General features: G+C 37.9%; 1 protein-coding gene across 4 annotated transcripts in view; it reads left to right on the plus strand.

Moving 5' to 3' along the window:
* Positions 1-27,843, plus strand: part of LOC135481790 (cell adhesion molecule-related/down-regulated by oncogenes-like) — a 100,983-nt gene that overhangs the window by 24,304 nt on the left and 48,836 nt on the right. For all 4 annotated transcript variants that reach the window (XM_064761496.1, XM_064761499.1, XM_064761500.1 and 1 more), the window contains exon 3: positions 13,772-13,842. The gene's annotated coding sequence lies outside the window, so the exon portion shown is untranslated. The remainder of the gene's footprint in view (positions 1-13,771; positions 13,843-27,843) is intronic.

Consider the following 27,843-nt stretch of genomic DNA (forward strand, 5'->3'; position numbering starts at 1 on the left):
ATCCAGACAAAATCTGCTCATTAAGGAATTCACCTGGGCCACTGTTAATTAACCCCCATCATAAGTGGTTAAGAAAGTTGCTTTGGATACATGATCACAGGTGCATGACATTGGGAATATGTTGGTGAAGAGTTCGACTTTCTTTGAAGCCTTTGAGCTGGTCAAGAATGTCAGCATAGTGTAGTCTGTAAAATTTCAATTTAATCAGAAAGCTACATAATTGTATTATTATTATATTAAGATACTAGTTCTGCACACTGTAGTAAATGTTGAAAAACCAAACATGTGTACTGTAGAAATTAGTGTGTATTGTATAATGAACATTCCTGTACATCACAAATACTGATGTAGTAGATGTATTCCGTTGTGGTATTTAACAGTATATGAGTTATGGACCTGCATTCCTTCGTTTCTTAAATGATGGTTTTTAATTTGCTGAGAATTTCGCTTTTACAACTTTGGCAAAGCTCCGCTTCTCTCACTTAGTTTCCATACGACACAAATGCTGATGTAATAGATATGTTCAGGTTGGAGTTCTGAAACAGCATTCCTTCGTTTGTTAAACAACAGGTTTTAATTTACTGAGAGTTCTGCTTTTGTTGGTTTGGCATTGCCCCATTTTTGCCTCTTAGTTTCCAAAGTGGCTTCTAGTAATTAGCTCTTCACTGTGTGGCATGCTTAGGAAACCGTGAATTCCTCAAAAGTCGCACCATTTTCTGTACCAGCAATCTTTTCCTGCTATCATACTAACTCTTAACTGCGTTATCCCTCTTTCTGAAGGCATGATTTTATTTTTCATATGCATGTAGTATGATGTTCCAGCTTAAGGAGAAGTTAGAAATGGAAAAGCATTCTTATGTAGGATCTTATAGTGACTCAAAACACATGTACATGTAATAGGGGATGGTGAAAACGTTTCAACACTTCTCCTTGTTGATGTGAATTACATGTACTTTGTTGTAAGGTTTATTAAGCTGTAAACTGTGATTTGTTATTTGAAAACCATCCCCCTCCAAGTTTGCCAGATGTTGTGCTTTTAACACTTTACTACATATACTAGGTCCCATCTCATTTTAATCAAGTCTGAAGTTAGCTTATTGTTTAGTTGTTAGTAATTATTTCAAGGCTTATAGTTTGCTGATGTGTGTTTTTCAGTTCTACTGTAGGGCAGGGCTTTGGACCAGATTTTCTTTCAAATCACTATGGTACAATTCTACTGGACTCTTTGGACTGTAGACTTGTTGGGCCCATGCATGATGACAATAGTTATGTCCCCTGATTCAGGAGTTCGGCAACATCAGACTGTTGGGCTTGTCTTAGCCTCTGTGTCAAGAATTTGTTTTATTAAATGCACTCTGTCATACAGTACTGTTTTATTACACACAGTTTCTGTTTTTTACCTGTTTTTATATGACAACATTTTTTTTTTGACAGAAAAAAAACAAAAATATTTGCACCCACAATTAATCCTTCTTGAGTACATAGCCCCTATTTTGTAGACAAACTTTACAGGCAATTGAACGTACATGGATACTGTACATAAATGCAGAGTAAATATCAGTAGATTTGTTTAAATAAGGCTGTATTTCTTGTCTGTTGATTAATTACCCATGCTTTTTCGTACAGCACGCCCAGTGTGAAAATAACACTGCAGTGAGTGTGGTTAGAATGTAATTATTCGTGGGCCAGCTGGAAAAGATGGATATTGCTTCAAGATATTCTAACATAATCATGATGTAGATCTTGTAAAATTATGAAAAAGCAGTTAACGTATTATTTTGAGGATTAAATTATACATGTAGTTGTGTCTAGATGTTTTGTAAAATAAGCACTTTGCGTGCCAATGGCATATTTTTGTTTTTAAGTTTACTATAAATCTTTAGTCTTGACCACTATAGCACACTTTTTTTCAGTTAAATATATGCATACAGTTATTATGAAAAAGATACTAAAAATGGGTTGTTTGTGTCATTAAAGACGCAAGCTTCATAAAACTGTGCAAATTATTTCTCTACCCCCCTGTTTCAAAATATTGGTTGAAGAATTAGGGTATATGTTTTTTTTTATATATATTATTATGAGATTTCCAAAATTTGCTCTTGATAATTATCTGAAATGTATTTATAATTTCACAACACTAGGTGAAGTTGTCTGGAGGAATTAAATGCTACAATGTTTGGGGAAATAATGGTAGTTACGATATACTGCATGTTTTAAGGGTAGAATCCAGTCCCCACTAGTTAGGTTGCTGATGCACGTGTATGTATGATGTAATCAGGAGGCGTGTACCTGTATGTGCACTACCAGGATGGGCGTTGGTTTTCTCCACCCATCGACTGTTGCCATGTAAGTAACATGTTCTTGAGTATGGCATTAAATCCCAATCAGATGCGTATATAAATAGAAACAGAAATTCAGAAGGACATTTTTTTTTCCTTTTTGCCACTTATAATGATGGTGGGATGTACTTTTATTTTGATGGCGAACATCCAAAAGTGCTATCAGCAATCATGACAGTAAGTGACAAATTGGGTTGTATATAGGTATTAGGAAATGACATTTATATTTATCTGTAAAACATACAAGCTTCATTAGGAGAAAATGGTGAATAGGTCATTTGTGTGAATCAGTGAAATGTACCATTTTGTTAAATTTAGATTCAGAACATGCTAAGTTGAGCATATCTTGGTGAGTTGTTAATTAGCAGCAGAAAGTTTAATGAAATCCACAGTAGGGGGACACCGATTAAGCCTAAGATAACTCGAATGTATCCTGAGTCTGCTGTGACTTACCCCAAAAGCAACAGAAACAGTTGAAAAACGTACCGCTATCTATCTAAGGTCAAATGCAGCTTTTTGCTATGACTTGCAACTCTGCAGTGTTAAAGCAGAGCTGCGTTTGTGAAATGTTGCTGAAGAAGAAAATGATGGCCTCCGAAAGTCTTAGAAGTAGGGTATTTTTTATTTTACTGTATTTCCCCAAAAGTTTGTGATGTAAAAAATATGTTTTCAGCAACACGTAAAGGCTTACAACTGATCCCAACACTTAAGTTTTTCAGGTAAGGAAGTAATCAAACTTCACAAAAAATTCTTAAGTGGCCCTACAGGGTTAATGTATCAGTAAGAATCTAGCAAAATATGTGTTACTTGAAAAATGCCATACTTCAGGTAAAATACAGTTTAAGGTTTTCTTTCTTTCTTTTTTTTTTCTTCTGCTTGAATTTGTTAAAGAGAAGAAGTTATGGTTCACCAGGACTACATTATGTATGAATGTATCCAGCAAACTGTGTTTCTTGTAGAAGGCCCATTCATATTACAGATGGACTGGCATGAGGCCTGTGATGAATGTAACTATATAGGAGTGTACAAGCATTATTATCCTAACTAACACAGAATCCAACAGATTATCATGGGATAATATTTTCAAAATAAAAAAAAAAAAAATAAAAAAAATTGTAAAAAGTGTAAAAACTACAGCATAACTGTTTTGCCATAAATGCTCCCACCCCTCACCCACATACACACTCAATGGGGTAACTTTATTAACAAGTATCATCTTGAACTAACATTTAGTTAAATGACACACATGTACCTTCTCAATCCTGGGTCGAGTCACACCTAAGACTTTAAAAGAGGAAGTTGTTACTTCCTCGCCGGGTGTTCAGCATGAAGGGGAAAGTGCAATGACTGGTTGACCCATATCAGTAAAATGGCTCGGGCGGGGCGGCTTACTTGCCTTCGGTAAGTGAAGCAGCAATAGATAAAAGAGCAGAGGAAACAACGAGGCACATTACATGCACTGTGATGATTCCTTCGTCGTCATATGAATGAAAAATTGTTATGTACGTTAAACCCAACCACTCACATGTACCTTCTCAGAAATAAAATTTTTCTTCACTATTTGACGTTGCCTGAAGCCTCAGGAACCTGGTTTCACAAAACTATCACAGCAGTGAATCAAGTGCATTCACTATGGTGAGGTATCCACAATATAGAGTCATGAAGCTTACACCAGGAGTAAGTTACAAATGCTTTTTGAAATGGACCTCAGAGGTATACGACATATCAGATTAAATGGCTATGTTCTTCAGTTGACACAAGATTTGAATATTTGAAAAGCTGTTAACTTTTAGACTGTTAAAATCAGTTTAATGAATGAGTAGTTCTGAAGAAGACCCTTGTAGGTGGCATTCTCAATTGTCACAACGGCAGTCTTCCTGTGTTGAGGAAATCTACCTTCTTGATGGAATGAGTCAGTAGGCAAACTTGTTGTTAAGACCTTTAGTTATTGTGCAGTGGGATGAAAGCCACCGTTTTTCATCTGCTACATAATGGTGCATCATTTATCACCTTTTTTTAACTTGTCCAGATTTTTAACTATTTCATTTAACAAATCTTTGAAACCATTGAAGCCTGAAAGATATAAGGTCTGTGTGAAAACCTGCCAAACCTTGCACATTCTCAGCCAGGATGTCTTCAAGGAAGCGCTTATGTCATCCAATAGTTTATTATTTTTTTTTTTTGACCTAAAGAGTTCATTTTATATTTACGAAAACTTGGTGAGGCTGCTAACTGATATGTTTGTTGGAAGCACTGTCCTGCTTTGAATTTTTGAAAACCATTTAAAAAAAAAATGACTAAGCTCGCACACCCTCTATGCCATTAACAACTACAAAGGGGTGGGGTGAACTGGGATTTACCCTGAATGTACAGCGTCAGAGTAGAATTACTATTTATGAGGGTACAGAAAGGTGACTGTGTTGGGTGGAAGCTGTAAATTGGGTTTTGGGCTGTCAGCTCAGACTAGTCCTCATAGACCGCCTGTCTCTTACCCCATAATTAATGGAGGCCCTCATCAACACTAACAACCCTGACATCATAGATCATTGGCAGTAATGGGTGCCCAGCTACACCTCCAGCCATTGTCTGTCCTGTCCCTTTTGAGAATAAACCTTGTTGACATCCCAAGAATTAGTGCCGGTTCCTGCATGGCTCCAGTAATGGTACAGTTGGTACTGAAGGATGCACAACAAGACGGCAAAGATGCTTGCCTGTTTGCCACAGATTTACAGTATCTTGTTTGTAACATATTTACAGTATCCTGTTTGCCATACATTTACAGTATTCTGTTTGCCACATATAAACTGTATCCTGTTTGCAGCACATTTACATTATTTGGTTTGCAGCACATTTACATTATCCGGTTTGCCATAGATTTACAGTATCCTGTTTACTCCACATTTACATTATCCTGTGTGCCACACATTTACATTATCCTGTGTGCCACACATTTACATTATCCTGTTTGCCCCACGTTTACATTATCCTGTTTGTCACACATTTACATTATTCTGTTTGTCACACATTTACATTATCCTGTTTGCCACACACTTACAGTATCCTGTTTGCCTCTGTGTACCATTCATTTCTAGTAAGATGCCTGTCAGACTCTATAGATTGTCTCCATCATCCATCAAGTTATTAATAATTCCATAGGCATATGTCTTTCATATGTTCTGAAAGTGGATATTAATTTTGTGCGGTAATTGAACTTTTTTGCTTCTCAGAAGTAAGAAAAGATGTTGTCTGTCTCTACTTAATTGAACAGCTGTGACTGTCCGTCTGTCCATTTGTCAGTCTAATTTTGGTCTTAGTTGTGGAGGCTGGGTTGGCGTGGCAGTGCAGGTGAGGCAGATACACTTTCGCCAGGATGTGACTTTAATTTTTGTTGAAGAAAAAAAAAATGATACATAAGACAACAAAGTCTTAAATCAAGCAGATTGTGTCCTGTATGAAGGGTGTACATAAATTTTGTGTGAGAAAACACTGGGGACTCTATGGCCTTATCCCCCGCAGCAGAGCGTTTTCATTAGAGATGATTAGTGCAGAAACTCTGGCGGACCAGGCGGAAGTGGAAATCTCCTACCAAATGTTAACCGGCAGGCTGTGCTAGCCTTCTGCTTTCCTGTGTGCATCAAATGTAGCTTACCACCTCCGCTAATTACAGATTTCCTTTTGATATCAACTACAATAAATCTTCCCTTGAAGTTACACATTTAACTCAGCTGCCATTGGAGACATAAATAAGTTCTCTCTATCTGCATTTGTGTGGTGCTGACATCCGATTTGGTGCAGCATTCTGGGTTCATTTAATTCCTCTCCAAAGATAGTTTGGTGTGTATTTTTTCCTTGAAATATATACATGCATCCCTTGATTAAGATAGAGCAATCAGTATCCATTTAATGGTTTATTTCCTGATACATGTACACGAATAAGGACTTGTTAGTTGGCACATACCTTTCGCCAAAAATAAAAAAGAAAAAGAAGAAAAAAGAGAAAGAAAAGGGGGGAAAAAATGAAAGGAAAGAAGTTGTCAGAAGTGTTAATGTTTAAAATATGGCCTCACTAAGCTGACATACGAAGGTTTGTTATGTGGTCTTCATGGTTTATTTCTGATGGTACAGGTAAGTGCGGGTTGAGTGCAGCGCTGTGGTACGTTAGTGATTGACACTCGTATACACCTCCTAACACAACACCATCAGTTAGTCTCCACATGCCCCTACTTTATTTTCGACCCATCTGTGTAGTTTCCCCAAAGGCTTCCAACAGTTCACTGCCATGTTCGCGGAAAAAAGGCCTGACTGATGTCTCAGGCGAGTCGGTGAGCGGTTCAGCTTGCCCAGGTTCAGCGCCAAATATTTTGATGATAATTTTCTTTATGCTTTATAACGCGGCGGCGAGTCAAGTTGCACATATGCAGAGCAGATGTGTTTAGGGAGCACTGATGGGCTGGCTAGCAGTGTTTGTGTAAGGACCCTGTGTGTCAATATGCGTGCGTTTATCAGAGCCTTATAACCAACTAACCCAGCCTCTTCACTGCCAGTTCCTCCAGTTAAGATGCCTTTTTTATGGAGGATAACATAAGGCTCTTCCACTAAGCAAATATTGTCGCAAGTGAAAAGTTGTCATGAGCGAAAAATAATTCAAATCATTAAAAAGTTTACAGTGAAAAAATTCACACCAGCAATTAATGATAGGATGTGAAGTGGTACCAGCTCTCTATTGGCATATATGGAGCAAACTTTCACATCTACAACACAACTACAAATGCATGCCGACGGGGTACTTTATGATTACCTAATGAAAATTAATCAATGCTTTTGCACTCAGTAGCTCACTGCTACAAAAAGTTTGAAGAACATAGTTATTTATATCCAGTTCTATTTATTGATGCACATCGTCTAGAGACTTCCAATTTGTCGTATAGATCGGGATAATCAATTATATATTGCCATGTTAGTGTACTAATATATCTGACCTAATAATATTTTTGACCATCACGTTTGACACATTGAAACATCAACAGTTATGACTGAGATATTGTGTTTTTATTATGTCATATGAGACTTTGGATAGCCTTCATAATTTAACTAATTGGTACCGTATATCATACATGTACATGAGTTGAATTTGAAGGTACTTTTAGTAGCTGGCACTTGTACCATATGTAACACTTTTGAAATGTACATAATGATACTGTCTAATCAAAAGAATAGAGAAACTTTCAATGATCAAATTGATTTTAAAATTTTATTAATTTGCCATAACATTGTTGACATACCATACATTTGCTAAGGCTGGAATCTGGGTATCTTCATCAATTTTTCCAAATCTGGGTACTAATTAATGGCATAGATTGAGTCTCAATGCTTTAATCATTTCTGCTGTATTCATTTAAACTTATATGTACATATTTCAATATATAAGATCTTGTAGTTTTGATTCAAGTATTGTTTTTCCAATAATTTGGGACGGGATTTTATATTTGTGATGCATTGCATTGTTCCTGCATTGTCCTTGCATGTTGTGAATATTATGCTCTAGTATCCTGGCCAAGAAAATGGAGGGTGAGGAGAGAATGACATTACTTGAATCGAAGGCTGAAGAACATTTGTACTGACACACACACACACGCAGACACGCAGACAAAGTGGTTGATAAATTATGTGGTTTTGAGGTAGCCACATTGTTTGATACACTGTACCTCCCATTATTTCTCAGTGATGATTTTACCATTTGTAGTTTTTATGCAACAATAATGTTTACGAGGGCATCAGTACCGCACATATCCTAATACCGTCTAGGGGTGCTGTAGACTACTTAGTGTTCAAGTGCTCTTCCAAATTTATTCCCAGAAACCCAGACAATGCACTTCAAGCAAAAAAAAAAAATGAAGTAGTATGTATTTTGCTAAAAACTGGTAGATTGTGTGATAAGTTTCCTTTTTTTATATACAGCCTACCAAAAGAAAGAGGTAGAAGAATTAGGCTGTGTGTATGTGAGTTACATGTACATAGAAAACAGTTTTGCCAGATGTAAGAGTTTTTCAGGCTGATAGACGGATGAGTTATGTTCTGCCTGACACCATGGGTAATAGCTCCCTAATGATCTGGTCAGTAGGCCAGATAGGTGCAGCTTCATTTTCACCTCTTAGGTACACCTAGTTAACAAGTTGGGGTCACTTCCATTCAAGATAAACATTAAAAAAAAACAAAAAAAAACAACTTTCAATCTTATAAGCCAGAAGTACATCTAGATGAAACTTCATCGGAAATGCTGCTTTTGTTATGTAAATATTTCTTTTTTTCTTGAAAAGAATACTGGGTTGCATACAATCAGTTCAGTCCATTAAAATCCATTCAAGGATTCGATCCATAGACTAAATCCGTACATGTGATTGTAAGAATACACAGCCATATATTATCAATTAGAAATAGTAGTCTGAATTTTGGTTTTGTTTCATAGTTCAGTCATAACTTTTGGTTTTCCAAAGTTATCAACTCTCCATTCCATAAATTATCTTTTTTTTTAAGAATATCATTTTTATTATGCGGAATATTTGTAGGCAAAAAAGTGTAGATGTTAGGGGCTTATTTTACCAGGTACAGTGTAGGAGTATGTTGACTTTGGTTTCAATCATTTTAATCACTGCCGAACCAGAAAATTCTTTCAAACATTATGGACTTTTTCCCTCGGTACCAGTATCTGTAGTCATGTATACCCATTAAGTACTTGACACATGAGAAGTCTTAAGAGGCCTGGCTGGTTTGGTGAGGAACACAATTGCAAAATGCCAAAGTTTGTTCATTAGGGCTGAGTAAGCGGTATATCAAACCCCACCCCCCATTTGATAGCATCCCCTCTTGTTGTATCACTGTGTGATACTGGTGTCTCCTGGCAGGAGAAAAGCCCGAACAGACAATAAGAGGGAGGGCAGGAAACTCTGTCATTCCTACAACTGAGCTGTTTTCAAAGGCAACAAACAACCAAATATCAGACATGTTGGGCCGAGCGGCTTTTTAGGGTCAGCAATGGATACTGTGGCAGCTAGAGCGGGCTGGAAGTGTTAGAGAGGAAGAAGGGAGCGGCAGGCTTCTCAGATGATTGTTACATGTGGAGGGCTTCTGGAGGAATTCTCCTGTTGAGACTACCTTCGCAGAAAGGTTGTGGAAACACAAATCAACAGGGTAAGAAAACAGTGTCGAGTCCTCTAAGTGCTTCAAGCCCTGTTGTAAGGCGAGGATTAGTGGCCCTTTGTCTACACCATCGTGTTGTAGCAGAGATAGAGAAGGCGTTGGATAAACAAGTCTTAAGGGCCACTACTGCACCATCTGCACAATCTTGTTGACATTAATTGTTTCCCCGAGTCATTAAGCCCTGGCTTCAGCTCATACATGCCCCTAATCTGCCTCTTAAGCTCTTAGCTAACAGCTAATCTTTAATCTTGGGCATCTTTCTCTCTCCCTTAGTTAATCCAGACCCAGAACCATTTGCTGGAAATTAAAATATTTTTTTGCTGTGTCAAATAAGATCAGTTGCAGACTGATTCCAAAAATTTGCTAATTAACATGCTTGCACAGGTAAACTAAAAATACTTTAATAATGATAAAGATGTAATCTAATTATCACTTCTGTGCTTAAAGTAAAATGTGAAGTCCTCAAAATAAGTGTAACGTTAGGTAAAACTTGTCTCTTGAAAGAAAGTATATTTACTTTTTAAACAGTAATACCTGGTAATGGTACCAAAGTGTTCTTTCAAAGTTATAGGTGAATTATCTCAAAAGTATTGTATCTGTTGAAAACTTTCTGGTCCTCTTGGAGTACCGATTTTCTTGAGTTTTACTTGTGCTAAGAAAGTTGTCTTTTAGAACAGTAGTCCAGAACAGTAGATTGTTGGTTAATACCAAACTCAGCTGGCTTAACTCTTGTAGTCGATTGCGGCACATTTTGTTTGAGACAGTCCAGAAAAAAATTGTTTGTAGATATTTTATTCAACACATGTTGTGGGTTCATGTTGGCAATTGTGTGACGAAGATTTTTTTGTGTAGACATGTGTTGCACATGTTAGCATCATGAAGATATGTTCTGAAGGGTTTGTGTCATTAAACAATGTATCAATAGCACATTCTGAACATGTGCGAGTGTATGTCGTAGGTATATACATTTGGTACTCTAATTGCAAAGACTTTTGTTTTGCTGCTCACACATTCTGACATGAAGTCAGTTAAATGAAAATATGTTTGTTTGGTTTAACAAACGTCTTAAGTCGAACTTATGAGTTAGGATTTTGGTTTGCCTGTTAAAGAAAATCAATTTTTAAAGTAGAATTCAAAGTGAGGGAATTCCCATTTTGGGAGCTTTAAACATGATGTTTGCTGGTTGACGAATGAAATAACAGTATTTGGCCAACTAAATTTATGGATTTACTTCAGACAGGGCGTCTTCACTAGAGTATAAAGATTTAAAAGGAAGAAGTTACACAGATCAGGATTTGTCCTATAGTGGTTAACATGATGTACTTATTTGTGGAGGTGAAACTTGACGAAGGACTGTCAACAAAGTTTCTGAGCGGTTCTAACACATCTAAATGGAAAATAGGGGTGATCAGCAAGTTCTTTTGAAGGTTTCACTCATGTCTGTGATTAGATAGGGGAAGAGCCTGGTCCTTTGCTGCCCTAGACCATCTCTGATTTCTGTGTCAACATTTGAACAGTGATTTGGGAGAGTCAATGGAGCAATGTGCTGATGGGATTAGAGGGGCTATGCGAGGCAGTCCCGGCACTCCGCAGAGGACTGTCTTTCTGGTGTAGCCACTGTACAATCAGAGGGGGCTTAACTGTATTCGGCCTATACAGGAGCCATTTGTCCGGGGCTGCCAGTGTCAACAATGTAACAAGGCTGGTATGAAACGGGCACTAGTCAAAACTAGTCTCAGATGATCATGTCTCAGGTATCTGCTGTTGTCGACCCTTTGTGTCGCACCGCTTGTCCTAAAAGACTTTTGCTGCTTGATCAGTATGTATCATGTTAGCCGTATACATAGGCACACACATGGGGCACAGAGGTTAGCCTGGGAGCAGCCCATCTATTGGGCTTGAATTTGTTCTTCTTTTGTCCCTCATAGAGAACAGATCGTGTTAGGAGCTCGTCACAGCACTGTCAGTATAATTGTCATCAAGACTTCGTGGTCCAGATCCTATCCAGTCTCTTGCAGACCCTGGTCTTCCGCAGACACAACTTACAAGGTTCTTTACCGGTTTATAGGCATATATGACACATTCTTACCTGGAGTTAGTGTTAAGAAAGGTGTTGCCTGGTGTATTTTCACAGCTGAGGGCAGGTGGGGGAGGGCTGGAGTATCTTTTATAATCCTCCCAGCCACGAATGTTGAGGAGTTTGGCTCATCCCCTAACACTGAAAGGAAACCTTTCTCCACTTAGCTACAGATAGCATTGTGATTGACTAGGCGCGACCTATCGGGCAGGCTCTGTATGGAGATAGTGTTTGCTTGCAAGATAGAGTCCCCTGGGTTATAAGTATATTGCCCCACCTACAGGATGTTACAGATGCTTGCCCACAGGTACTATTAAGGACCCCAGGTACTGTATCAATGTTTAACATCCCACATTCAATGCTTTTCTGCAAATACACGCTGACACCTTGCCATCGTCTGCTGTTTCCCCCGTGAAAAAAAGTGCGAACGACCTTATCTAGAATTTAACCAGCAATGAAGACCGATAAGGTCTTCGGCTATCAAAGCCCATGATGTTTAAAGTTCTATCAGCTTTTTTTCTTTTTCAAACAGTTCAGTACTGTTCAATGGTTTCTGGCACGTATGCACTTGGCTGTGCCTGTATGATTGTGTTCACATTACCTTGATCATTGATAGCGGTTGATCGGTGGAATGTTGATCTGGGATTGGGCTGTGCTGTTACCCAGGTGGGGGCAAGTATCAGGGCGTTGAGGCTGGGCTAAAAAATAACAAGTGTCATAGACTCAGAGTTGGCTTAAAAACTTGTTTGTCCCTGATTGGGATACCTTTCTGGTTTCCAGCGGTGCTGAGACTAACAATTCACAGCTGTTCTTATTGACTTACAGTCCTGGCACATGTTTTCTTCACTTGAGAAACCTCGAACACTAGGGAAACAACAGAACCCCTGCCATACAGAAGGGCATTTTTTGTATCACTTGATGAGAATGATACCCATGTAGGGCAGTTTTAGTGTGCCCACTGATCTGAGTTAGCTATGCCAATCGTGGTCACAAATGAAAGTTTTAAAACCATATAGATATGTGCACACCTAAAATTATGCGTAGAAAAGATTTGGAGTGTCAATGAACAAAAATATAGACAAGGTTTTGAATAATTAGTTAGGTTTAGCTCTTATGCAAGCTCATTGCCAACAGCAAGCAGTATATTTCCTTAATTAATATATTGCTATTAATGTTGTTGTTTTAAGTGAGTATAGAGCAGTCAGTGCTCCTCATGATCAAAAGTTACACTTGCATGTAAGATGAAGTACTTACTGAGTAATTTAGAATACTTACCAGTGACTTTAAAATGATGCATTTGCTATTATTGTGTGAGTTTCAAAACTTGTGGAAGTCTTTTTGTTTTTGCACTCTTAATACAAGTGCATGCATACCTATTACATGTTCAGTTTGCAACATATTAATAGACAAACTGAGGATTTTATTACCGGTGTTGCTTTCTCTGGCTACAGGGCAACGCAATCATTAAAACCTGTTTTGTTTATTTATATGTATGTATGTATTTATTTGATTTATTGATTGTTGGACATTTACCACAGCGCCAGACAGTTTTTCAGCCATATGAGGACCATTGTTTGCTTGAGGAATGCAACATATTGTAATGATTAGTGAATAAGAGAATGTTTGTGAGTGAGGAATAATAATGGAGTACGTACTTTGCCCCACCCATTCCTGTCTTTGTGGAGAGAGTTTAATTGTTACAAGATTTGTTACTGTGTCCACAGTAAAGACCTATAGATTACTGCTTCTCACTCACAAATTCGCAACACAAGCTGCAGCTGGGAGGCAAAGCTAGTGGAGTCAATTCGTTCTATCTGAAGAGCCATGTGTCTTTGTTGCATGGGCATGCATGTAAACATTATGCAAGGCTTGCTGGTGTAATCCGTTGTGAAGCCAGTTTGCTGCTTGCACATGGATAAATCTCCTAGGCAGGTCAAAATAATTTCTCTTTTTTGACAGCTGCATGTTGTGAAAAACATTTCAGCTCATGGAGAAAATTTACAGTAATATGTATATTTTTTTTATCTGTTTGAGAAATGTGACAGTTGTCAATTTCTGCATATTTTCAGGTTGAGCTGTTGTCTGCCCAATAGTTGAATAAAAAAATAATGACACATTTTTGGAAGTAAAATCATTAATTTTTCATTTCTCTTTCAAGATATTTGGCGAGTTGATATTCCTGGGAGCAGGTGCTTTGATGGGGATTCGAGGATCTGTTGATAAGTAAAGGTATGTGTTCACAGATAACAGACATTTGCCTGGTGAGCTGATATCATGCATAACAGGTGATTTGGTGTTCAGTTGGTTAACATTGTATCAGCTGATATGTAAAGGTACTTGTTCACATATAACAGACTTTTGTTTGGTGACCTGATCTGATGCAGAACCTGATCTTTAATTACCAGTTGGTTAACATTGGATCATGTGGTCAATAAAGCTACGTGTTTAGTTTTAAGAAACTTTTGTGGGGTGACCTGATATGATGTAGAACAGGTGCTTTAATGATGAGTTGTTCAGTCTGGAATTAACTGATAGCAGTTCACCTCAGACAGACATATTTCATAATCCTTTGAAAAGTTGTAAAGCTTTCTAGTATGAACATCTTTTTGATTTTTGAGCAGTATGTTTGCCGTCCATTTTATAACCAGACATCAAATGTGTCTGATGTTAAAACATATGCTAATCTAATTTTTTATTCAACCTGAGGATGGTTGTGGGCTTCCCCCCCCGGGTTTCCTCCCACCATGATGTTGGCTGCCGTCGTATAAGTGAACTATTCTTAAGTACAGCGTAAAACACCAATCAAATAAATAAATAAATAAATAATTTTTTATTCAAAGTTTACAGACATATACAGTTACATGATATACAATTGGACTTTCCATTCTATGACTGGCTGTGGCTGAGGTTTTAGCCTGCCAGTGTGGTACAGTGACCCAGGAACCGCCTACCAATGTGGTCGCTATGAGTTCAAGTCCAGCTCATTCTGGCTTCCTCTCTGGCTGTAAGTGGGAAGGCCTGACAGCAGCCTGCAGACGGTTGTGGGTTTCCAGCCCAGTTTTCTCCAACCATAATGCTGACTGCTGTCGTGTAAGTGAAATATTCTTGAGTACGGTTTAAAACACTAATCAAATAAAATAAATAAATTGTGACTTTTGGACAATTTTACATAATATGTGGCACATTTTCTTGATTCAGTAAGATTATATAAATGTTAAAATTTTCTCCTGAAGTTAAGAAGAATTAATTAAAGAAGTATATTTGTCAACTTTTTCATTTATTTATGTGTTTAAAGCTTATGTTTTGACAGCTGTTCAAAGAATGTTGTCTAGCCTAGTGATTTATAAATTTCCTGAATCTAATCTTGTCCAACCTAGACTTAGTTTCATGTCTAAGCTAAATGTCTTTGAGTGCAGAAAGTTTCTTTTGAAAGTTTTTGTGGAAGGAATGTTGAAAGAAATAGGCTAATAACTGGTGTTTGTGCTTGCCTATGGTTATTTGCTTATATGCTCTGTCATAATAAATCGTCAACAATTACAGCCTTCGTCCAGGTTGAGGTGATGACGGCTTACAAAAGTGAACATTACAGTCAAACAGAGCAGTCTGTGTTCCTTTTGGTTTCTTTATTGCCATCGTTTAAGGAAGCCTGCTCCTGTAATTACGCTGAGATTAAAAGATAATAATTAGATGTCAGCTTGCAAATCGTCCTTGTTAATATCAACCCATTAACACAACACAGGAACAGGTGCTTGTTGGTTCAGGCGCGCTGATGACATCTTTTCTTTCTTTTTTTTTTTTTTTTTTTGGAGCAAGCTTTTCCGATTATTTCTGGAGTGGCTGCATTGTCAGTGAATCACGGAATGTCTGGCAGATCAGGGATGATTTTAAGATCGGATGTCAGAACTTAACGCTCAATAAAAAGAAACTTTTGGAGTGAAGTTGCTAAACCAGATTGTCTGGTAGCACAGCAATGGGATGTGTCTTCCCCATCACCATCCATTACCTTAATAATAGCTGTTAGCCTGTCATCCACACTGTTTGTACTTTGATTATTTTTTTCCCCCATCCATTCTTTGGAAGGCTTGCTTTGCTCTATTATCCTCTAAACTGAAGAATGGCGATTATTCTTGCTGTGACAGTAGTGTGTTCGGGATAGCTCAGCCATACTGTTTGATATTCCACCTGTAACAAAGGCGTCTTGGGATATTTGTCCTTTCCACTGTTCCTTGACAACAGTACTATTAGAACCCTGATGTCTTCTGATTTCATCCCTGACAAACATAGACACTCTTCTGTGGTGAAGGTGAAAAAGTTTGTTTCAGACTGGAGACTCTGGAGATAGCTGTCTCTGTTGCATTGTTGTGTTCGTTCTTTACGTGTTCACTGTCAGCTATTTTCACTGAAGGACTTGTATGTTAGAGCTCAAAAAGAAGGGATCATCTGAGAAAGTTCATTTCAGTCAGAGGTCTTGAGGTAAATAACTGTATTCTTTTCTTTTCTTCATGTTGAATGGATGATGTGCATAATTTTCAGACATCATACAATGACTGTTTTTTGTTTTCCTTTTGCTCATTTTCTTCTGTCTTCAATAAATCTATGACAACAACAGTGAAATTAATTGGAAGTGAAGAAGATATTACCAGGAACATTGACATTATGTGTTCATGGCAATTCTGTGCATTTTCAGGGTTATTTTCTGGCAGTCTCTTAAGTTTCTAATTGAGTTTTGTAGTTTTCACTAATAACTCAGAGAACAGACAATACAGAGCTGGCATGTACAGGTAATCACATTCAAAACCTTTGCCATACCGCATGAATGATGTCGGCTAAATTACCCGCAGATCAGAAAAAATTTAACAATTAACTTGCAGTGTTCTTTGATAAGTTAAGACGGTTGGAGGTTTTTTTTTAAAGTATACAGGTTGAGATGAATTGATTATGGCATGACCTGTTAATTGTGTCATCAAGATGCATTTGTTTTCGTTTATCTTCATTGTGGAGTGAGGAAGCTTTTTGATGGATAGCTGTGTAAATTATGTCTGTGCCGGCCTATCTTTTATGCTCATAATCTCATTTCAGCGGACCAGTCCGTTACATTTTGACACATTTGTGAGACATTTGAACCTAATTTGTTGTTAAGGGGCGTTCCTAAAGCTGGTGTGAATCAGTTCAGATCTATGATAGGATTTGCTTACATACTTTTATTGCACTCAGTATTTATGACCCTGCATTTAAACTTGCTTCTCCATCTAATTGCTGCCAGGGAACCTTCGTAATTGATCTGAAAGCCGGATGTTTCAATTTAGAAATCAGACATCATTTGTGAACTGATATTTAGTCCAGATGCAAAAAATGTTTTGACTCTTTAATATTTCCATGTAGAAGAAAGAAAGCTTTGTACTTATAAGTAAAAGTGTACATGCAAGAGTGAAATTTGTCCTTACCAAACTTGTGCATGAAACTTAAGTTTATTATGTGTCAGTTGTATTTTAATTGACATATACCAGTTTAATCATGACCAAATTGATTTTATGTCTTTAACTAATTTTAGTGATATGGACATGATTAAAGATTTGAAAAGAACATTCAGGTGCATATTGCATCTCATTTTACATCATAGTGCTGTAGCTGTTTTACCATGCATTGAACCTGTGCCTTCTCGTAAAACTTAAATATCTCAAGTAATTCAGTCGTGCGGTATTCTGCATAAATCTTGTGTATATGTAAACGTCCATTTAGAAATTTTGAGATTTCTGCAGAAGTCCAATATGCCTATTGCTTGTTGGCTGAATTGCTTTTTTTTTTTGCACATTACACATGTTTCTACTGAAATGATTACATTTCTGTGTCTTGTCAATTTATTTATTTTCACAGTGTCATGAAATTACATCATTTTGAGGCAGTGAAAATTATAGATCTTCAACCCTTTATAGTCACCCTTTACAGAAAGGGCCGAGTCCCACTGGTATTTAACTATGTATATGTATATATATATATATATATATATATATATATATATATATATATATAAGCTTCAGTAAACACAAGTCATGAAGTCACATCTCAAAGGATGTACCAATTGATGTGTGATTTGAGGTATTAGCACGATCAGCTAGTGTCTAACACAATGTTATTGTGATCCTGTAATGGTTCATGAAAAAATAGGTTGATATCTTGGGATTGAAATGAGTGAATCAAATACCTTGGTCCCAGTCATTATTTCATTCCATAGCTTGTTGTCACTTGGTTGATGGCTTCTCATTGCCAAAGCAAACTGGTGACAGGCTCTGAAGTTACAAGATTCCATTGGTCAATTTGTTATCTTAGTATGCTGTTCTGAGGCCACTCACGCATTCACCGCTGGAATGTTTCGGTTAAGCAGGTAGTAGACCAATGGTAGCGTGTGTGGAATTGAGAATTTGAAAGATATACTGTACTTCGATTGCCAGATGTGCTTAAACTCAGGTGAGCTTTTAACATGCAATCTTGTCTTGAGGGGGCAATGACGGCTGTATGGATACGTAATCTTGTCTGCACACGATAATTGGTTTGCAGTCCATTGAGCAGTGCCCGGTGACTATTGTCAGAGGCTGTGTTAGACTATGTGAAGACCGTGTACACTCACAATGAAACATGGCCCATTATCATGTCAAAACTAAACCTTTTCTCTGTCTACTTAAGACCTCGGTTTGTTGACAGGAATTCTTGTGAATTTGGAGCTGTTTAGCCAGGTAAATCTATGCCTGTTTGTGGAGGCATTTCACATGCTAGCCTATTGTGCGATGTCCCTATGCAGGTCAGAATTAAGGATATAATAGCACACCACTTGTCCTATCAGAGCATAAGCTGTTACATTATATGCAAATGAGCTGGTTATTTTTGTTCAACATTTCAGTAATGAAGATTGGCAGATGTTGTCAATGAATGTTTCTTGTTGTTCACACAAGTTAGTATTTTGTTTCACATTGTTGTGTATTATAACTGTATTGAAAACACTTTTAAGGATACTAAACGCAGTCAGATGGAACAATATCTCGCAGTAGAGTTAATGATTAAATCATTGTCATGTGAGCTGCATGCAATTGTTGCAGAAAGTGGCTTTTTGTGGTTTTTTGTTTTATTTGTGGAATAGAAATAGATTTCAAAACCATTACATCTATGGATGCTTATTTTTCTTTTAGTTCAGGGTGTAAGATCTGATTAGAAACTAAACTGATCGACTGTTGCTCATTAAATACCTTTGTAATAAAATTTTAAGTAAAATTTAATTTTGGAAGTTCAAATCGTAAACGGTTCAAAAATTTATTACAATATTTTTTAATTTGTCATATTTTTAAGGATTTTTGAAGAAATGGGCTGTGAAAAAGCATATTATATATGGATCATTAAAACACAAAACAGTAGTATTGTATCACTGGCTTAAGTAACTGGGTGCTGAGTTAGTACATGTACCCCTCCACCACCCCTCCTTCTGTAAGCACTCAATGGTGCTGGGGTGTTTGAGTGAGGTATGTCTACGAGCCTGGGGATACAGCCATCCAAAACTGCACTTACATGTCCCCCATCGTTCTGAAGGCACCCCCCTCCCCTCCCGTCTGCAGGCCATTAACATATAGGTTAGAACTTCTACCACATCTACTGTATTTCCACATGTTAGCGTTGTTTTCATTCAGATTGTTTGAAGGAACATTGATTTTGTGTTTAAAATAGTTGTTACATTTTCATATGCTTTTTCTTTCCATCTCAAAAATGACTCGAGACTTTTTGCCTGAAACGCCTGAACCATCTAGACATGGGTAATCTGTTTTTTCCCATGCCTCACTGATTGGTATAACGAAGGAACTCGAGATACAAAAAAGTATTAAACAAGCTTTTGGCAGTGGGTTAATCAAGTTCATAGAGGCCATTAATAAGGAAAGCTTGGAATCAAAGTATTTTTTTGTACTTAAAGCGAAAGAATCTGTTTTGTAACACCTCGTAAAAAATAATTTGATACTTCTATAATTCTATGCCGCCTCACCTTAAAGAACTTGAGGTGTTAGCGTTCAATTCACAGGTAAGTTAGTTCCCCCCATAAAGCTGTTGGTCAGGGATTTTATTAGCTAACCCTTATTAACAAAAGGAGAAGACGACTTTGACCTGTAATCAGTATTTGCTGGTGGCAGGTACAGTTGATTTTGATGTTGTGGTAAATCAGTGTACTCTATGATGATACCTGTAGTATACTTTGTGCACCTGAACAATGGCTTCACAGGCCTAACCCTATCATCAGGATTGCACTTCTATCTACACTCTGTAAGGCTTTGATCTTCTGCTTTTTAATTTCACACCTTCTCCAAGGTACGCTGAGCACGGACATTTTTCTAATTTTACCTCTTTTCTTCATCCCGTCCTCAGCCCATTTTTCTTTGCACAAAGCCGTTTGTAGAGGTGACATTGGCTAGACCTGTTCCTTCCTATACCCTACAATTTGTTTCAAAGGCATCAAGTTTATTTCTCCTCTTGCTCTATTTCTTGCCAATAGTAAAGGGGTTCCAATTTTCAGTCCAATTCCGTTTGCTTTTGAGGTTCAGTGAAGCAGACAGTGGCGCTGTCAGACTGGTGGCGAAGGGCTTGCAATTACCCTCTCCTGGGCCCCTATTAAATTACCCCAGTCCCCACAGCTCACACTGTTACAGGGTTTGTCAAGAGACTAGAGTTGTAAACTTCAAGTGGAGCTACTATGGGAGGGGTTGTTTGTATGTGATATTTTTTTTTTCTTCATAGTTATTTGTTAGGCTATAATTTCTGATTGGCAGCTGACACTCCTCAGGCAAGATTGGATCAGTAGATGGTTGGGACAAGGGGTTTATACTGATTAGACTCTTTTCCTTTTTGGTGTCATAACTTAGTGGCAGAAATTCCAGACAGTTCATTAAGTAACTTTCCGAAAGTTGCCTTTTAAACAGTTTTTATAGCTGCAGTTGTGTCCAATTTCAAACTGTACGTGGCTAATTTGGCCATCACCTTTAACTTCTTGAACATTTTTTATCTCGCCTTTGTGGTAAAGAACATGAATCTGTAACATGCGAGAATTAACTATCCCGTCTAAAATGCATTATTTGACTTCTACCCTCCCCTGCTGTCCATTATTTACACACTTTTCTTTACAAGTTGTTTTTTGGGGGAAGTAGTTTCCTGTTTGATGTTTTTATGTGGTTAGCATTGTTGAATACCATAGTTGTTTGTGTTTTTTTGGGGGGGGGGGGGGGGGGGGGCGGGCTAACTTGCTTAAGTATTTGGCAACTGATGGGAAAATGAACATGTCATTTATAAGTAAACTGTAGTGTCCTTTAAATTACATGCATTTCATGTAATAATTACAGTTATTGGATTGCATTTTAGTAGTTTACATAATATAGGTACCTGTACTCATTTTTTTCTGAGGATTGCGATTTCTTTTTTGATATATTGATATAAATTTATGCAGATAGATTGCATGTTGACGTTCAAGTGAAGACAGTTGATCAGTAACAATTGAACAACTGCCACACACTTTGCATTTTCACTTCACCAGGGTTTTCATATCTCTGTGTCAAATGTCTTGTGATAAAAATGTCTGTACAAAATAATGAAAAATGTACAATAAATATATCGAAGCACATTTCTGAATTTCGCAGTCTGAGGTCAAAATCTGACTCCATCTACTTTTGCTGGCCCTTAGCAACCCAAGCTCCATTTTAGGTTGTCATGGTGAGGCGTCAGGACTCTTTGACATTGGATACATACACACGATGTTGATGTTGAATTTTCTTCTGTGGCAGTTCAGAGTTTGCAAGAGGAAATCTGTCCACAACCTTGCCCAGCTGTTTCTCCCACAACTGTAGCGTGTTGAGAGATGCTGCCACATTTGCCACTCACTCATTGGCCCTCAGACTTTTGTGGCATTGACCTGTGTGATCTCTCCTGGCCAATGTATCCAGTTTTTACAGCAGTCATCCATCCATTGGCAGATCTTTTGAAAACCTGATCTGCATGGCCCAGTCCTAAGAGATCAAAATTTTTATCTTCTCACAGCCTATTATCCAAAGCCTGACACATTCTGTAGAATCTGACTGACATGGTTTCAGTCACACTTGAAAGACATGACTCTAAACCATGGTGATAAAGGGGAGATGTACTAGGCATTCGACAGTGATACTGGGCTGTCCTTTTTCATTACTTTAGACTCCTTTAGACTTGCTGTAGACGGGCCTACACAAAGTTACAAAGGCATTCTATACATGTTAGCAACAACAACAACAACAGACGAGGCAGGTAGGTACATATATTTGAATGTCTACAACTGATGGGATTCAATTTGAAATGAAGGAATTGTACATGTGTTACTAAATCTTTGTATCACAGCTGTTCACCAGGATTGATTGTAGCTGTGTCAAACAGTGCATGTGTCGATCGGTCAGTCAATTTTTGACATGCTGTTTTTTTTTTTTTAGCATGGGCTAGGCACTTAATAAGGGTGCTAGAGAACAAGATGGCATTGACTTTTTAGTGGATATTGCAGCTATTACTATCTTGTGCTTTTCATGAAAAATGGCGATTTCGCTTGACCTTTCCATCAGACAGATAAGAATCTGAACAAAACACTAAAACAGACAAAAAACTAAAAATTTGGAAATTAGGCTTAAAATGCATTGGTTGAAATACCAGCATTCATAGAAGGATCAAGTTAAGATGGTTTGTCAACTTGTTTACCCATATTATTAAGACTCGATTCTGCCAGTTTTGAAAGTGCAGCGACTGCTGTAAATTTTCACTTTATATGCGAATAGCTGCATCTGTCTGCTGTTCCTGGCACACAGCACTGGCTAAGTAGAATGATGAGCACCTGATAAAAACAGACCTTTCTGTTTTTTAGCGATTTCATGTCATGTGTCAACTAAGTAACACACTTCTACCTGCTTTGGCAGAACTTGTTTCTGAGTTTTGGGCTTAGTCTTGTTTCCATATGTAAATCCAGGTGTATGTAATTAGAGATTCAACCTTTGCGGAAATGTAATTTGTATCATAGAAATGTGCACACATGTGCATGTGAATAAAAGTGCACTCAGTGGCTTGTTCATAGAGAGTTACGGGAGACATTGGCACACCCAGTTTCGTTCCTGATTGTTTTCAAATGTGAGAGAGGTGTTAAAGCTGGTGTTTTTGTCAGTAGAGGGGATGTGTTTGGGGAAGAGGGGAGGTGTGTGGTTGGAGGTTAGGATGCTGGTCAGCCATAGGGCTATAGAAACATGCTGGTCCAACATGTGTAAACACCTTGTAACAGCCTTCACCCGCTCTGAAGCTGTGAATTGCAAGGCTGATCTAAGTATCACAGATTCCGTGGGCTCTGCTAGGAAAATAGCAGAGCCAACGCTCTGCAACTTTCCCTCCAAAATGCCTCACTGTCACCCTTGTTCAAGACACAGTGTTCAGAATGAAGAGAGGACAGGGAAGGATACCAAGCATGAGGCCAGAAGTCTTACGTTTGCAAGTTCTATATTGTTAGTACGAAAATGGTTTAAAGTTTTTCCTTATTACGAAAGTAGACAGAAAATTTCTCATGACAAATGACATCGCTTGATTGTTATGACAGTAAGATTATCGAAATATTCTTTGTACAAAGTGACTTCACCGAACCCATGTCATCAAATTACAAAACTGTCATGTGATGAGGTTAGATAATTACTGTACATAAGATTTGTCTTTGGAACAGCAGGGTGGTGCTATAAATGTGTAATGCAATTATACAGATGTAATAGTTAACTGGTCTTCCTTGACAGACAGAGAGAACCGTCTTTCCATCTAAGAAAACAAATTTTGTCGTGTTTTTCTTAGCCCATCGCTCTTTTGGCGTGGTCCTGCACACTGGAGAGTGCTGTCCTTTGGGTATAGTTAGGTTCTAAATCCAAATGATATAACTGATGAGAGTTTAAACAAACAGGAAAAGGTTTGAATAACATGAGATTGGGTAGAAAGCTGATTCAGATAGGTGTTCCATGTGGTTTCATGTCAGACAGGATGTCAGTCAGGAGAACGACCGGGCTCCAGTTGACTTTTATCCCATGATCAGCACAGTAGGGGCGCCATCTCCAGCCAACCTCCATATAACTGCTGATAATCACTTAGCCGTTTTACAGTTTACTTAGCCCATACACATCAACTTTATCAAGCCCTCAACCTTTTGCTACCCTTGGAAAGAAAGCTGAAAATCTACAATGGTATCTCTGGCTCATAGGTCATATTTTCCATGGTGGTGCTGCCTGAAGTTTAGGAGCCACTCTCCAGCAGGGGTGACCATATTTGGTTTCATGGTTTCCTCTGGAACTGTTGACCTCTTGGTGATTGCTTACATAAAGTTTGAGTTGAAGAGATTACAATCTCCATGAAGAGTGTTTCGCTTGAATTTGCCCATTTCTTTAGTCCTCTAAAAAGGACACCTGAATATGTTGAATATTTTTCTTTTGCCGCAGCCTAATTGGGGTCAATATTTTTTGGTAGCAGGGTATTTGGTTTTGTCCCAGTACTTAGGCACTTTCTTAGGGACCTTGCTGGTTTGATCATTTTTCCCCCTCATATGTATCACTTAAATGCTCCAATATGTAAAACATAAAATAAAGTAAACTATTTCTTAGAATGTCCAAGAGTAACTTCATTTGTTTCCCTGCATCTGCATCGCTGTCAGAGATGGATTCAAGATGGCTGCCATGTTTTGGTGTACTTGATTTGTTGATCGGTGGAGTTAATATGCCAGCAAGTCCATGGGCAGTAATCAGGGAACTGTTGACGTTCTTCTTCTGGGTTGAATCCTGGTCTACTGGGTTTTCTGGACCAGCCTGGTAACACAGTAAGCTTGCTGTTCCCAAAGAACAAAGAGGGACTAGTGGTTGAGGGGGTTGGGCTAGGCAGAAAGCTCCTCTCTCCAACAGCCTGTATTCCCTCTGATCAAGAGCACAAGTCTTGATGATGACTCTTCCAGCTGTACCCTAAGGTCCTTGGGTGTAAACTTGTAGGCAAAATCAAGATAAATGGCCCAGGTGATCCCAGAAGCCTTACAGCCCCAGTTTGACCCAGTGTCTAACATGTACTCTTGAGTCTCTTGCCCCAAGAGAACAGTGATCAATGGAGACTGGAATGTTTATCTGGTTTTAAAACTATCAAAGTACTGTGTTCTGCAACAGATTAACATGTTTATATGCTTGTGCAGGGTGTTTTACATGGCTCTAACCAAAATTGATGATGTTTAAGCCTTTTACTGACACTCTTGGGCCATTTATTTCCATGGCGTAAATGAATGGACCACTAATACAGAGATTTTGTTTTAACATTACTCCATCCTTCACTAATGAATCTGTGGGCTTTGGGTGGTCGTGTGGACCAATACATGCATTAAATTGACTTCAGCTTCTAAGTAATTAGGTTGACATGTTTGAAGCTGGCATTTGCTAATTCCTCTCATTTCCTAATAATTAAGAAATTATGTTCAGTTTCCCCTCAAACTACATCTATGCCTAGTTTCCATCGGAAGTCATTTTGACCATGATCTACAGTCATAAAATGAGTGAGCTATTTGTTTGGTTAAATCTGATTTGCTTTGAAAATAATAAGTTTTTGTGAATGTTTCAAGATAGGAAACTTGGTGTTCAGCAGTTAGATGCAATTTTCAAAGATATGAACATAACTTGCCTGACAGAAGTTAGAAGCTCTTAAGTATAGGAGTACATTGCTGATGCATTTCCATGTTTGTACAAGTACTGGACTGTATTTGTGCATGTACATGGTCTTGCCAAAGACATAAAACGGAGGTTAACTCAAAAGACAAGAAAGGGTAGGACACATCTGTTCGATGCTTGCATGGGCATAAGCAGCCAGTGTCTAAATTACAAGTTGAGTCCTGACAAGGAATTAAATTTGTGACCTTTGTACTTCCTTCCTGGCTCAAGGACCAGCTGGTATCAGCCTACTAGTTCAAGGTGTGTGTTCTGTTCCTTGTGTGGTGACAACACACTGTGTCAGGTGTATATGCTAAGCTTCTTAAGGTAGGTGATACATGTAATTGGTTTAAATTGGATGGTGAAATCAGTATATTGTATCAGTTTTGTCTGTATCAATAATTGATACTGTAGGCGTTTTGTACAAAAATGTTTCTCTACATATGGGTTTTAACTTCAATGTCAAATCATTCAAAAATGTGGGATCACTGATGCATATGGACGATTCTGTTAAGGACTTGCTATTTAACATAATCTTGATTTCATTGAATGTCGAGCACTATATTCACTTTGCAGAAGGCAAACTCACTGGGTTTTGTATTTCATAGACGATAAAGGAAAGTTGACATTTTTTGTCCTGTGTACCATCTGTATAGATGTACATGTATTTGGATCAAGTTAGCAAAAAATGTTGATGAATACGAACCAGCCTAACTACTCAACGCCAACAGTCAAAATTAAAATTGATGAAAATGCTAAAGTGCCATTGCTGAACTCATCCAAAGTGGTGAATGTTTCAGATGTTTTGTAACAGTTACAGGTTCATGGTTATGCGTAGTTGTAGCGCAGGGTTTGGTTATAAATGGAAGTAAGGGATGTAGTGCGTGGACCGCGGGCTCCCTCCCCTAGCCCCTGAGTGGCTGACACCCTCAGGTATTGCGTTACTCACACCTGTAGGGCTGTAGACTTCCTTTTCTTCAGTTAATACCTCCCTAGGGCTCTCTGACGGACAGCCGCCTCAATCTGCTTGTCAGTCCATGCTACCCTCAGAGGTAAGTAAAAGGGCCGCTATCAACCTGCAATTTCTAAGCTAAACTGTTTCTCTGGCGTTTCTAATAGAAACTTTGTATCTGTTATTGTACGCAAGATAAATCATTTGTTTGTTTGCTGTTGGTTAACACACTGTGCCCTGTCCTCATAAAGAGGTAAAACCACTTCAGTATGTTTTCGTCAGTTTACTTTTGTGGATTATTTCAGCTTAAGTAAGCTGTTGATGTACTCTAAGTATACACCAGCAGATGCAGCTAAGCTACACGCAACCATGCGAAGGTAAAATTTCAGGTAGTAAGGTTTCAGGCTAAATCAGATTAATCTATTTTTTCTGCATGTTTAAATATTTATCAGTTGGATCCAGTTTTGATACATATCACTTAGAGAGAAAAAAAGCATGTATTTAATTTCTTCCTCTTAAACATTGGATTATGATTCATCCCACCTTCTTGAGAAACTCTGAAAACTGTGTTAATTAGTTGATAAATTCTATCGAAAATGAAGTTTCTTTTAATGAGGGATTTCATGGACAGCATAGCTTAATAGATATTCGATAATTTTGTTTTTGTAACTTTTAAACTATGCCTGTTCAGTGAGTTAAAAAAAAAATTTAAGGATATCCTGTGTGCTATAGCCCCCCCCCCCCCCCCCCTTCTCACATCCCAAAACATAGCAATGTAAGTGAATGGGAATGTTTGTTATAGAGCTAATCCTCGTCCAGACTAGTATTACACTCAAATTCACACCCACCTGCTACTGGGCCAACAGCTTACATCTCAGCCTAATGGGATTGGGGTCATTAATCCTCTTAAGCTTGGGAATCCCAATAAATCCCCATAGAGCACTTAAACTGTCCATCAGCCTACTTGTACCTTATGTCCATTTCCTGAAACAGAGCTGTTTATATGTGGTAAGCGTGAAGAATAATGCAAAGTTGGTCATATAGTTGGAGTTATGATAGCTATGCATGCCATTGTCCTTGTGAATTTCACAATTTACTTCATACTTTGTGGAATATTTTTGTAATAAGTGTATGGCTGTGTTTATGGCACTGTTTATGTAAATTAGACACTTAGTTCATACATGAAATAACATTTTTGTTGGAATTTGGTCATAAATATGAGTGAAGGTTTAATCGTGAAAACAGTAAGAATATTTTATTGTTGAACTTCATTCTATATAGGTAAAATAAGAATTCACAGGCAATGTTTTTATTAAACAACATTTGTGAAAAGTAATTAAATACCATTTTATAGAAAAACCTTTTCTTCACTGGGTATATTTGAGCTAAAAATTCTTGGTTTTATTTAATCTATTGATTAAAATGTTAAAATTCAGTGTAATTATGTTTGTACGAGTCAGTCCATGCAGTTTTACAAATAATGTTCTTTAGGTAACTTAATCTCTACCTAGGATAAGTTGGCTGAATTACTCTTTTGATTAAGAACCA

Source organism: Liolophura sinensis, chromosome 1 (genome assembly GCF_032854445.1).
Source record: "Liolophura sinensis isolate JHLJ2023 chromosome 1, CUHK_Ljap_v2, whole genome shotgun sequence".
Classification (NCBI taxonomy): domain Eukaryota; kingdom Metazoa; phylum Mollusca; class Polyplacophora; order Chitonida; family Chitonidae; genus Liolophura; species Liolophura sinensis.